The sequence below is a fragment of the Hyperolius riggenbachi genome, chromosome 4 (genome assembly GCF_040937935.1).
Source record: "Hyperolius riggenbachi isolate aHypRig1 chromosome 4, aHypRig1.pri, whole genome shotgun sequence".
Taxonomy (NCBI): domain Eukaryota; kingdom Metazoa; phylum Chordata; class Amphibia; order Anura; family Hyperoliidae; genus Hyperolius; species Hyperolius riggenbachi.
Genome location: NC_090649.1, coordinates 164894489 through 164907013, shown reverse-complemented (window position 1 = coordinate 164907013; position 12525 = coordinate 164894489). Strand labels below are relative to the sequence as shown.

Here is a 12525-nt window from a genome sequence, read left to right as displayed (position 1 = left end):
TCCTCTCCATATATGTATGTATGTGTATTAGTGTCTGGGTACCCCATACCTGATGGCCAGAGGCTGCACCGTATCAGCCTGCATCCCTCAGCCGCTGGGTGACGCAGCTCCTCCTCCTCTACTACACTCCCAGCAGTGAAGGGAGAATCCTGTATGTATGGATACCGGCGGCGCCGCCCGGCACACACATCCCCAGCTCAGCTCCGGAAACTCCTCTCACTCCCAGCACGTCACTGACTCACTCCATAGCAGTGCATCCCCTGCATGCCTTTATGTGTGCTTTCTCCTCTGGCTGAGGACAGCCATAAGTTGGTGCTGCACATCTGCCCAAGTCTTCAGCAGAGAACCTGATGGCAGTCACCTTGCGCTGATCTTTCCAGACAGGCGACAAAGGCCTCAATTCACGGAGCTTTTTCAAACGTTTATCAAACACTTTATCAAACGTTTGATAATTTACCTCATGGGTAAAATCTCAATTTAAATTCACTAAGGTGTTATATATTTCTCGAATGTTTTACCGATAAAACGTTCAACAAATATATAACACCTTAGTGAGATTTTACCCATGAGGTAAATTATCAAACGTTTTATAAAGTGTTTGATAAACATTTGATAATGCTCCGTGAATTGAGGCCACTGTAACCACTTGATGGAGTTCTTTAGCTTTTTTCGTGTTATTAGCTTTGTTTTTTGTTTTGCCAAAATCAAATAAAAGTTCCAAACCAAATCAAATGAAATGAATCCTCCCTAATGACTTATCATAGGGATAAGACTCCTTCCACACTTCAAGCAGTACGCAATTGCATCACAATGGTCCTGAAAGTTCGCACTGAACGATAATCAGTGGCGTAGCAATAGGGGGTGCAGAGCTAGCTACCGCATCGGGGACCTTGGGCTAGAGGGACCCCAAAGGGCCCACTCCTCAAACACAGTATTAGCTCTTTATTTGTCCTGTGTTGATAATATTCACTTCTATAGTGATCATTATCACACAGTTTCCCATCCCTTTTTTGCACCTCTGACACTGGTTATCCTTGATTGGTTTTGGTGTGTTGTATCAATTGTTATCTATAGTATGCTAGGGTGGTCCCAATGCTAAACTTGGACGGGGCTCACGGCTCCTTAGCCACGCCGCTGACGATAATGGTGCAGTGCAGCCATACAGTGAAGCATATAGTGCAATGAAAGTATGCCTCACTTTCATGGTAAACACACACATTGTACTGTTATCGCACTGCTGCGGAACCCGCAGTACCGCAATCAATTCTGTTACTGCAGCTGCTTCTGCAACGGGATGCAGCATTTTTCTATGACTCAGTGCAGCATGGTAAGTGTGAAAGGGTCCTAAGTTCACAGTGGGGTGTTGGGGTGCAACGTAACAGAGGCACTTTAACGCACAAAATCACACTACAACATTCAGAATGCATCCTGTGCAATGCAATCCAACGGACTACAGTATCCCAATGCAGTGTGTTACTGCATAACGCATGTATGTTAACACTGGCTGGGAAGCATAATTTTCAATGACTTGCTTCACTTTATGCGACAAAACACTGGCATAATGTGCCATGCAACTTTTCCCATTTACCTTTGTTGGTGCTTATTCTTAACTTTGCCAGCCCTATCTGGTGATAACATGACAATAAGCAGTGCCTACACCCAATCTTAAAAGGAACCCGAGGTGAGAGGTATATGGAGGCTGTCATATTTGTTTCCTTTTAAACAATAGCAGTTGCCTGGCAGCCCTGCTGGTCTATTTGTCTGCAGTAGTGGCTGAAGTACACCAGAAACAAGCATACAGCTAATCCTGTCAGCTCTGACAATATTGTCAGACACACCTGATCTGCTGCATGCTTGTTCAGGGTCTATGGCTTAAAGTATTAGAGGCAGAGGATCAGCAGGACTGCCAGGCAACTGGTATTGCTTAAAAGGAAATAAATATGGCAGCCTCCATATCACTTTAACCCTCCAACCGGAGACGGATAAAAATCGCATTGGATGAGCGCAGCTAAAAATAGTAAAAGCTGAGATCAGCGGCAATGAACATTAATTAAGGTTAGGCAGCGGTGGTGGAGTGGTTAAGGTATGGCAGCATGGGGGGGGGGGGGGGGGGTGGAGGGGTTGGTTAAGGTTAACCTGGGGTAGTTTAGGGGCTTAATGTTAGACGGGGGTTACGTTTAGGCACTGGGGTAGTTGAAGGGAAACTGAAGAGAGAGGTATATGCAGGTTGCCATGTTTATTTCCTTTTAAGCAATACCAGTTGCCTGGCAGCCCTGCTGATCCTCTGCCTCTAATACTATTAGCCATAGCCCCTGAACAAGCATGCAGCAGATCAGGTGTTTCTGACTTTAAAGTCAGATCTGACAAGACTAGCTGCATGCTTGTTTCTGGTGTAATTCAGATACTACTGCAGAGAAATAGACCAGCAGGGCTGCCAGGCAACTGGTATTGATTAAAAGGAAATAAATATGGCAGCCTCTGTATACCTCTTACTTCAGTTTCCCTTTAAGTTTAGATGGGGGGGAGGGGTGATTAAGGTAAAGCAAGGGGATTGGTTTAGGTTAGGCAGCAGTGGTGGAGTGGTTAAGGTGAGGAAGCTGGGTAGTTGGTTAAAGTTAGGCAGCAGGGAAAGTTAGGCAGTGGGGGATGTTGATTGGTTAAGGTTAGGCAGCGGGGTTGTAGTGGTTAAAGAGACTCCAAGCACCTCTCATGGGCATGCCTTTAAGACTCCGACCAGTACTGCAAAGTACTTAAAGATACTTTGAAGTCTCATCATCAAATCATGTTTTTATTTAAAAAATGTGTTTAACATTATTGCCCTACCTAAACCGCCGCATCCCCGCCACTGTAATCTAACTAAATCTCCCCTAACTCCCCGGGGGGCAATCTAGGCAGCGCTTCCATGAGAGGCAGAGCTATGAGCCACAGCTCTGCCTCTCAGCGAGTCTATCAGCCTGGATTGCCGCCTCTCCCCCACCCCTCTCAGTCTTCCTTCACTGATAGGGGTGGGGGAGAGGCGGGGATACGCCGCTGATAGACGCGTAAGGAGGCAGAGCTACGGCTGAAAGCTCTGCCTCAAACAGCAGCAAAATCCACGACCAAGAAAGTCTTGGATTTTGCGGGGGAGAGGGTGGGGGGAGTTAGAGGGGATTTAGTTAGATTTCAGCGGCAGGGATGCGGTTTAGGTAGGGCTATGATGATAAACACATTTTTTAAATAAAAACATGATTTTTACAAGACTTCAGTGGCTCTTTAAAGATGTATACCTTTCTGTAGCTTGTGCTCTCCTCTTTCATTTGATGCCTGAATCACCATTCTACACCAAACAGTTTTCGTTCGATTTCAATTTAAATATCGCGGCTGCCATCTTTGCTATGTTATAACTTCCGGTCAACCCTGTCTTCTCTGTTAGAGAAGTGCATCCCTGAATGAAGCAGAAAGAGGAAGTGACACGCATGGCCATTGCAAGAGCGGTCAAAGTATGACTTTGTTGGAAGTCGTCTTGCTTAAAGGCATGCCCATGAGAGGACTGCTTGGAGTCCCTTTAAGGTTAGGCACCAGGTGGAATCTAAGGAATAGGTAGAGGAAGGGTTCAATGTGCGTAGGAAGGCTTAGCTATACATTACCTGCTCCCAGCAATTGTGTCTCCACCACTTCCTGGTTAGTTTGCAGATGTCCCGTAGTCAGCCAATCACCATGCGCATTCAGGCCCCTCATGGTGATTAGCTGGCTGCAGGACATCTGCAAACCAGGAAGTGAAGGGGACACAATCGCCGGGAGCAGTTAATGTATAATGCCTCCGCTGAGAGTAGGGTTAGGTTAGGTCATAGTAAAATATTGGTAAAGATTACCGATATTTTACTATAAGAATTAAGTAGTAGAGTATCGGTAAATTTACCGATATTCTACTACTGGCAGTCTATGGCGCTATTTTTTCACTGAACAATTTTTGTAAGTATGCCTCCAGCCTATGACCTAACTCTAATGGCTGGCTGATACCTAGGCGTACCTTAAAAAGTGGTCATCCAAAACTATAATTCTCAGTTATTTTGGGGTGACTAATCGCAGTACAAATATACTACTCATCTCACTGCAGTGTGATTCTGCCCTATTGAGAAGAGTAGGGGAGGGCCAAGCTGTAGCAGGAAACTGGAAGCAGGAAACTGCTTCTATCTTGTACTATCCTGACTTCTGGCTACCCTGATGGTGTCCCAATTCCATGACTCCCTACTATAGGAATCAATGGGAGGAAGGCTTCAGGACAGGCTGTCCCCAACCTTGCCCCCTCTCCCAATTTTTTTCACCACATTTTCCAATGCCATGCCAACTACACATGCCATACTCCACTGCCATAGAGCCATGTCACATCTTATAGGACTGAATGAGATGGTGGTTGGGTGGTGATGTAGTCACGCTCAGGCAACAACTGTCAACATGCCCAAGGGACACAGCTAGGAGACACAACACAACATTATTGCTTCACCACCAATTAACAGGCCAAACCTGATTGGTTGCTTTGAATAACTGCTCCACTTTTTCTTCAGTCTCCTTTGCAATTATCTTGGTTAAAAAGAAAAAAAAATCCAATAATCTATGGTAAGGGGGTCAGGGAGTTAATGGGAAAACAGCAGGAGCTCCCTCTTCCATGAGTATCTGCAGAGGGGAATAAGGTAGTAGTAACTGGACCCTTCCCCTGAAATGTCTACTGCCTACTATCATAAATTAAATAGAAGAATTCTGTATGAACTGATTTTTTTACCCATATTCCCTTAATAATTTGCATTCATATCTTGATATAACCTAACAATTGTAAGCAGTGCAAAAGCATTTCCTGTACTTGGCATAATTTGCATATTAATTGGCTCTGAGCATGCATATATTGTGAGCATACCAGTTTTTTTTTAATGCAGAAGATTGGTGATGTTTATGTAAGCTCTGAGTGTGTCCTTTTATCTGGTACATTGCTATTGTTTCATTCACTGTACACTCATGTACTTGGGTGGCTTTTACTGGTTTCCAAATATGCCTGCTTCCATCTGCTGGAATTCAGAACCCCTGAATATTCCCCCAGGCCGGAAGGAGAAAGTATTGGAGGCAGGTGAAATGCACCATGAATCGCAAGTAGTGAAATCCCCCTCCTCCCCCGACCCAGCTTGCTTGTTCGTTACTGAAATGGTGATGAAATGTGATCTTCAGGAGTATCCAGGTGTTCTAAATTCGATATGGTGTATTTGAACACCAACACTAATCCTTAGGATTATCATATGATATGAATGCGATAGAGTCTGGAGTTTTCAATCAATGGGACAACTATCAGCTGTACATTAGAGATCATTTTATTTACCATATTTTTCGGACTATAAGACGCTCTTGACCATAAAATGCACCTCGGCATAGAGGACAAAACCAGGGGAAAAATATATTCTAAACCTGGTGCATCCATGGTGAAAGGGCATCTTGTGGATTATGCCCCCTTGTACCTCTTGTCTCTCCCTGTGTCCACCTCTGTCCTCCTTGTGTCCTCCTCTATGCCCGTTTGTGTCCCCCTGTGTCCTCCTCTGCATGGGCACAAAACAGGGAGTTCCCCGACATTTCGGTGGGTTGGAGGTTCATATTGGCATGCGTTCACAAGTCAAGAACTCCCTGCATTTGGACTATAAGATGCAGTAGACTTTTTCCCCTCTTTTGGGGGAGAACAAGTGAGTCTTAAGGCCCATACACACGTCGGATTTTTCTGAACGACGGGTCGTTTGAACGTCCCGTCGTTCAGTCGTTCGCACGCGGAATCAGACGTGTGTACAGACTATCGTTCGGGTGATAAGACTGGTTTCCAGGAAACCAGTCTTATCACGCGAACGATAGTCCGTACACACGTCTGATTCCGCGTGCGAACGACTGAACGACGGGATGTTCAAACGACCCGTCGTTCAGAAAAATCCGACGTGTGTATGGGCCTTTATAGTCCAAAAAATACAGTACGTCACTAGCCCACAATGATCATGCAGATCAGATGCTTTGGATTTAGTGTGTCTCCGTTGGCTGCATGCTTGTTTCAAGACTCAAGAACAACTAAAGCAAAAATCTCAGTATGACAGCCAGGCAACTGTCATTGTTTATAAGGGAATGGAGATAGTAGCCTCCTTAATCCTCTTATTACAAGTTCCCATTAAAGAATGTAGTATTGTACCATGTAGCCATCAGTAAACGTCTTGCTATTAAAGAACAGGGATCCAGAAAAGCCTGATTTCACTTACAGCACAGAGGTGTAGCAATAGGAGATGCAGGGGTGGCAGCCGCATCAGGGCCTTCCTTTACCTACTGCACAGGTGTCAAACACAAGGCTTGCAGGCCTAATGTGGCCCTCCGTGCCATTTTATGTGGCCCTCAAAAGCTTCCAATGTCCATCATTGTAAGCAACAAAAGGACAGCAAAACTGCCTTTCAGCCCAAAGGAGCTCACCGGTGACAGTGTTTCTAACTGAAACATTTCTGTTTGAGTGCAAGAATATCCCACAGTACCCACAAGCAAAATTGCATGGGGCCCCCCTCTTACTCTGCGCTTCCATACTTCCTTCTCTTGATCATGTGACATACCTCAGGAACAAGAAGTATGCTGCATAGAGCGTATGGCTGTCAGGAAGATCAGGAGACTCAAAGCAGTACTGGAGCAGGTAAATATTAACCCCTTGAGGACCGCGGTGTTAAACCCCCCTAGTGACCAGGCCATTTTTTACTTAATAGGCCACTGCAGCTTTAAGGCCTTGCTGCAGGTCCGCACAACTCAGCACACAAGTGACCCCCCCCTTTTCTCCCCACCAACAGAGCTCTTGGTTGGTGGGGTCTGATCGCTCCCCAGATGTTTGTTGTTTTTTTTTACAAATATTTTTTTTAAATAAATTTCACTATTTTTGTATTACCTGTCTCCCTCCCCCAGTCAGCCTATCACAGCGATCGGCTATAATAGGCTTCAGCCTATCACAGCGGATCGCTCCTTTGTCCCCCAGGGGGACAGCCATGTCACATGGCTGTCCTGAGTACAGCGCTGCCTTAGATCGCAGCGATATGCAGTGTTATTAGACATCGGTTTCACCGTCTAACAGTCTCCGAGCTGCGATCGCCGCTGGGAGACTGAAGGCGGAGCGGAGCTCCATCATTCATGAGGAGATGTCCTGCAATCCCCACCTGCAGCCATTCACGCCAATCAGCATGGAGTGGTCCTGGGGCTGCCGCCGTGTTCACGCCAATTGGCCTGGTGTGGTCGACTAGGGGTTAAAATGCTCCACTGCGCCACAGAAGGGGAGGAGAAGGCCACTCATGGTCACTATAGCTACATCACTTAGTTTGAGATTGTTCAATAAATGTTAAAAAAAACAATTTGGCCCATGACTTTGGCTATGTTGTAGATTTTGGCCCTTTACATTATTGAGTTTGATACTACTGATCTACTGTCTTGGGTCTCCATTGGTGTTATGCTGGTAATATTCACCTCTATGGCCCATATGCAATTGACGTTTTCTCCTTAGTTTCCTCCTGGGTGATATTTTCATATTTCGTTAATAAAATGTCTTTTAAACCACCGGCAGGCAAGAAAATACTCAATATAATTTTAGTAGTACCTTTTCACATATGGACGGTACTTTTCAACATTTTTTCAATAGCAAAGTGCTGAAAAGTTATTTTAAAAAGAAGTTGAATAATTATCAACTTAGAAAGAAAAATTGAAAAATTATCTCCTAGGAGAAAAATCAGGAAAAAATAATAATTTCACATGGGCCTATATGTACCTTGAATAGTGGTAATAAATTCAAATCAATAGTGGGCTCAGTGCTGGAATACTACTTGTTTGCCCTAGATAGCATCCCAAGGGGGTTGATCACTGAAGCTGGCACATTTTACCCACTTGCCATTTATTCTGATAGGTTTGTGCTTTCTGTCAGGTTCTGGCTCCATGGTTTATTCCCTTCCAGAGGCATGAATATGAATAGCTGGATGGGCTGAGCATTTCTGCATTTGTGCATACTGTGCCAGTGAATGGCCTGAAGGTAGTTTAATCAAGTGTGCATCACAGCATATCATTTTGTTTTTATGCTATGCTGGCAAATGGGAAAAACATTTAGGTGATTTCATGCTTATGACTGGCTGCTGAGTGATCACATTGTGATTGTGATGTGATTCATAAACAGGCACAAAAGTACATCTCCAGAATTGTACCATTATCTTTTTTTAAGTAATGGGTTCTTCCCGATTGCCAATTCTTGCTATTTACCCCTCTAGGCATGTTATTTACTGGCACTGTAAGTGCTATTCACCACAGTCATAAAGTAACAATCAGACCTTGTCAGCACTTTGTAAGGGCCTATGGAGATTGTTTATATGATAGTAGAAAAACTGAAGGTGAATTAATCTATAAAACTGTAACGTTGTCAGAATACTCAAAGCTCATCCTGCCCTTCACACATTGGCTGAATGGCTGTGATACTCATCCTTCCTGCTCCCAAAAACCCACTGCTCTGATCACTTTCACTCTTATGCAAATATTTAGCATGTGAAAATGTACATAGCTGCTTCTACCTTCACATGCCAGTCCAGAATATGGATGGTCAGGCAATGCACATTTCACAGTTGTGGAGAAAATACAAAGCAATGCAGATTCAGAGGTTTGTGCAGTGTGTTACAGCAACAGGGAGGATACTGGATGTACTTAATAGTTTTGTCTGTGTTTGGAGGGTAGGGACTCTTTCCACTCACAATTCAGGTCTGCTGTTAGCAGCTGTTCAATATTCTGACTCTAAACCACCCAGTGGCCATCAGGGACATGCAAGAAAGGTGCATGTCTACAGGGATGCAGGGGATATTTACTTCAATGTACTGGAGGAATAGGAATTCCAGAGATTATACTGCTACCTCATATGAGGAGATACCTGTGTAGCTAGGCTTTTTGCAGATTGAATGACGCATAGCACCACCTAGTGGGCAGGGTCATGGAAAATCAAGCTGCATCTACCATCCACTTCAATGGTTATAAAACCCACATTCAGCTAAGTTTATCTAAATCAACGGCCCACATTTAGTCAGCAGATCACATTGCAACTTATATACATTTCAAGCAAATTATTTTCAATCACTCAAAAATAACTTTTTTGCACATTTGCCATTTAACTACATTAATGTTACAATTCTATAGTACTGACATCTTACTCATCCTCTCGGAAGCTCACCATTTTCTTCTTAAAATGATTCCTTCCATTTCTGACAAGATTTTGTCAGAACTGAAATATATCAGTTGCTGTCAGTTATATATCAGTAGCTGTCAGTTATAACTGAAAGGACAACTGACGAGTAAGGTAATGTCCATGTTTTCCTATGGCTCAAGTGGGCGATATTACATTTTAACAGTGTGCTGACCAGGAAGCTGTTATGGGGTGATGACCATTTTCAAAATGGAGGATGTAGAATTCCACTGATCGCAGTGGACAAACAGGACACAGGAGAGGAGAAAGAGATTGTTGAGCAGACTACATGGGAGGCAAGTATGACGCGTGTATGTTTATTTTAACTTATAATTCAGGTTTACTTTAACCACTTCCCTACCCTGGTCATTTTCACAGTTCAGCTGAGCTCTGATTACTTTGACAATAACTTTATCAATAATTATCACAACTAAATGATCTATATTTTTTTCAGCACAAATAAGGATTTTTGTGGCTGGTATTTGTTTTTAGAGATTAAAATAAACAACAAGTGTCAGCGCCAAGGCAGAAGGCGACCGCAGCCGAGAAGGACAATGTCCAAAAGTCCATACAAGCAATGAATATATAAAGTCAGCGCAGGTCTATAGTAATACAGCTTTCGTCATTTTCTGGTATACAGAATCTTCGAACAAAAGGGTAAAGAAGCAAGGCTTACCAGATTCCAACAACCCACATTATAAGGTTGTAAACGAGATTGATAGATGGTCTGCAGAGCTTTCAAATGGTGTCGTTTCACCAGCGATGTTGCACACCACAACTTCCTATAGTAGATGTCATACGGGGCCCGTGCATTGGGAACCCCGAAAAAGTAGCGCGCATAAAATGGTCAATAGAAGACCTCAAATAAAATGACGCCTTCCCGACCGGTTTCGCAGTCTTGCGTCATCAGGGGAGCAACATCGCTGGTGAAACGACACCATTTGAAAGCTCTCCTGTTTTTTTAAACAGTTCATTTGTTTTCATAATGTAGTAGTAACATATTGTATACCCTACTCACTTGTTACCCTCCTAGAATGTTTATTTTACACTTGTTTACTCATTCGTTCTGGCGTTTAATTCCCTGAGGGGAGGGGTTTGCTGTCATTCCTATTCAACTCTATAGCCTTTTTATCAACTCAAAGATAAATAAACAGTGTTATCTGGGAATTTGTAGGGAGGAGAGTGCAGTGACTTATTTCCAAGTCCTGGGGCAGGAAGTGGCTGTGACATGTAGGCTGGGCATGACTCTCTATTCTGTTATATACTGGTTTTCTTTGATGTCCCATCTATATGTACATTGTGTAAGTTGTGCAACATCATTGTGTATTATTGTATTTTTATCACCCTTGTTTGTCCATGCTACTCATATTACTTACTGTTCACTTGTACAGTGCCACAGAAGATGTTGGTGTATCATAATAAATGGTTCTAGTTACAGTAGTTATTTTATGACTACGCATAGATGCAGGTTTTACCTGCAGGTGCAGCTGCTGTATTGATTATTCAATATGAGGTCTTCTCGCCACTGTTGTTTACAGCAGTCCTGGCTCCGATGAACTATCATTAAATTTTGGCTGCGGCTGCAGCATCAGGCTGTGTCTCATAGACAGTCATTAGGCTGTTAAGGCATTGAAATATATAGAGTATGAGCAGTCTTGAGCTCAAATGAGAAAACCACTGCTCCATCAAAAAGCAGTCCGCTAAGGCTTCTTTCCCACTAAGACGTTGCGTTAGATGCCACGTTAAGGTCGCATAACGTGCCCCTAACGCAACGCATAGTGGGGTTGAAGCTGGACGTTACATTGAGCCCCGTTAAGCTCTTCATGCGTCCTTTGATGCCGTGATGCGTACTCTTGGACGCATGCGGCATCTCGTGTTCCTGCCAGCCAATCGCCGCACAGAGCGGCCGCTCCAGGAAGTAAACACTGCACGTCACTGAGTGCAGTGAATATTAATTAGCCATGTGGCTGGCCGCGGAGGAGGAGGGGAGACCTCCTCCTCCAACATCACTGAGCATGTGCAAACAGTCTAGCGCGGCTTAACCGCGTATAACGCACAGCCTGCTGCGTTACAATGTAACGCAACGTGGGCACTGTGAACAGCCCATTGATTTTTCATTGCTGTGCGGTGGGCTGCGTTACAGGCTGCACTAACGTGCGCCTGTAACGTCTTACTGTGAAAGCAGCCTTAGTGAACAACTTATGATGATCAGCAGGACGGCCAGGCAATCTGCATTGTTTACAAGGAAATAAATATGTCAGCTTCCATATCAGATATTAGTGCTGTCTTCACCACTAATTATGACATTTCTCGGTTGCCATCAATACTTAACCATTTTAGCCTTTTGGATGTGACTTTCACGTCCAAAAGGCTGCTGCTGCTGCGGTGCTGCGCATGCACGTGCGCCCCTGTGCTGCCTCTGTTACCCCAGAGATTAATAAATGGGAACATTGTTCCCATTCATTGATCTAAGTCCCCGGTAGAAAAACCGACGGCCGTATCCTGAAGCTGCCCCGGGTGGTAATATTTTTTGCCTATTTGTAACATTATAAAAGTAAAGGACAGTTGGCAATGCTTATTATCAAAAGTTCCAATACAATTGCAAAAAAAGTTGTCTCTTTACAGGAGGTATGGGTCTTTTCAGTGTCAACCATCTCTGACAATGCGCAATCAATTGATGTGCTGGTCTTCCTGTAATCATTACATGGATGTACTCTGTCCTCCACTAAAATACCTAGCATACCACATTAGTAAATAGTGATAAGCCTGCATCTGCTCAGAAGGGCATACTAATGCAGAAGCAGTCTGTCACAGGCTGGTTTGTATAAGTTTAGCATAAAAACAAAACTGATTGCATACATTGACATTTATCATTTTTTTTATTGCTTTTTTAAAAAAAAATGTATGTTAAATGCAATAAATCGCTTTAGGTAAAAGTTAATGTTACATTTGGTATGTACATTTGTTAATATGATGATGACTGTTATTTGTAACACCTATTTACTGGTTTATCACTTTAAATCTTGTATGTCCAACACTTAAGGCCCCTTTACACCGAACATCGCGACCAGCAACTGCTGTGTGGTGTCCATGAGATCGGCAAATCGCTTGCAATCGAAACATCAGATGCAGCCTGATTAAAAGGGCCCTAAGGGCTGTTTTATACTGCAAATCACAATGGCACACACAATGCAATTTTTGTCAATTTTGCAATGTGATTTTTTGAGGATTGCGTCTTTTGCTTTTCTCGGTGGCTAGGAACTCAAGGAGAAATGCAAAAAAATATGCAGCATGCA

At 43.6% G+C, this 12525-nt stretch overlaps 1 protein-coding gene across 4 annotated transcripts in view; it reads right to left on the bottom strand.

The window, feature by feature from the left end:
- SCHIP1 (schwannomin interacting protein 1) overlaps positions 1 to 12525 on the bottom strand; it is a 538791-nt gene that overhangs the window by 137648 nt on the left and 388618 nt on the right. Inside the window, exon 1 of one of the 4 annotated variants that reach the window (XM_068280925.1) lies at positions 50 to 210. The exons of the other annotated variants lie outside the window; for them this stretch is intronic. The gene's annotated coding sequence lies outside the window, so the exon portion shown is untranslated. Of the gene's footprint in view, positions 1 to 49; positions 211 to 12525 lie in introns of those variants that run through there. 4 annotated transcript variants of the gene reach the window in all.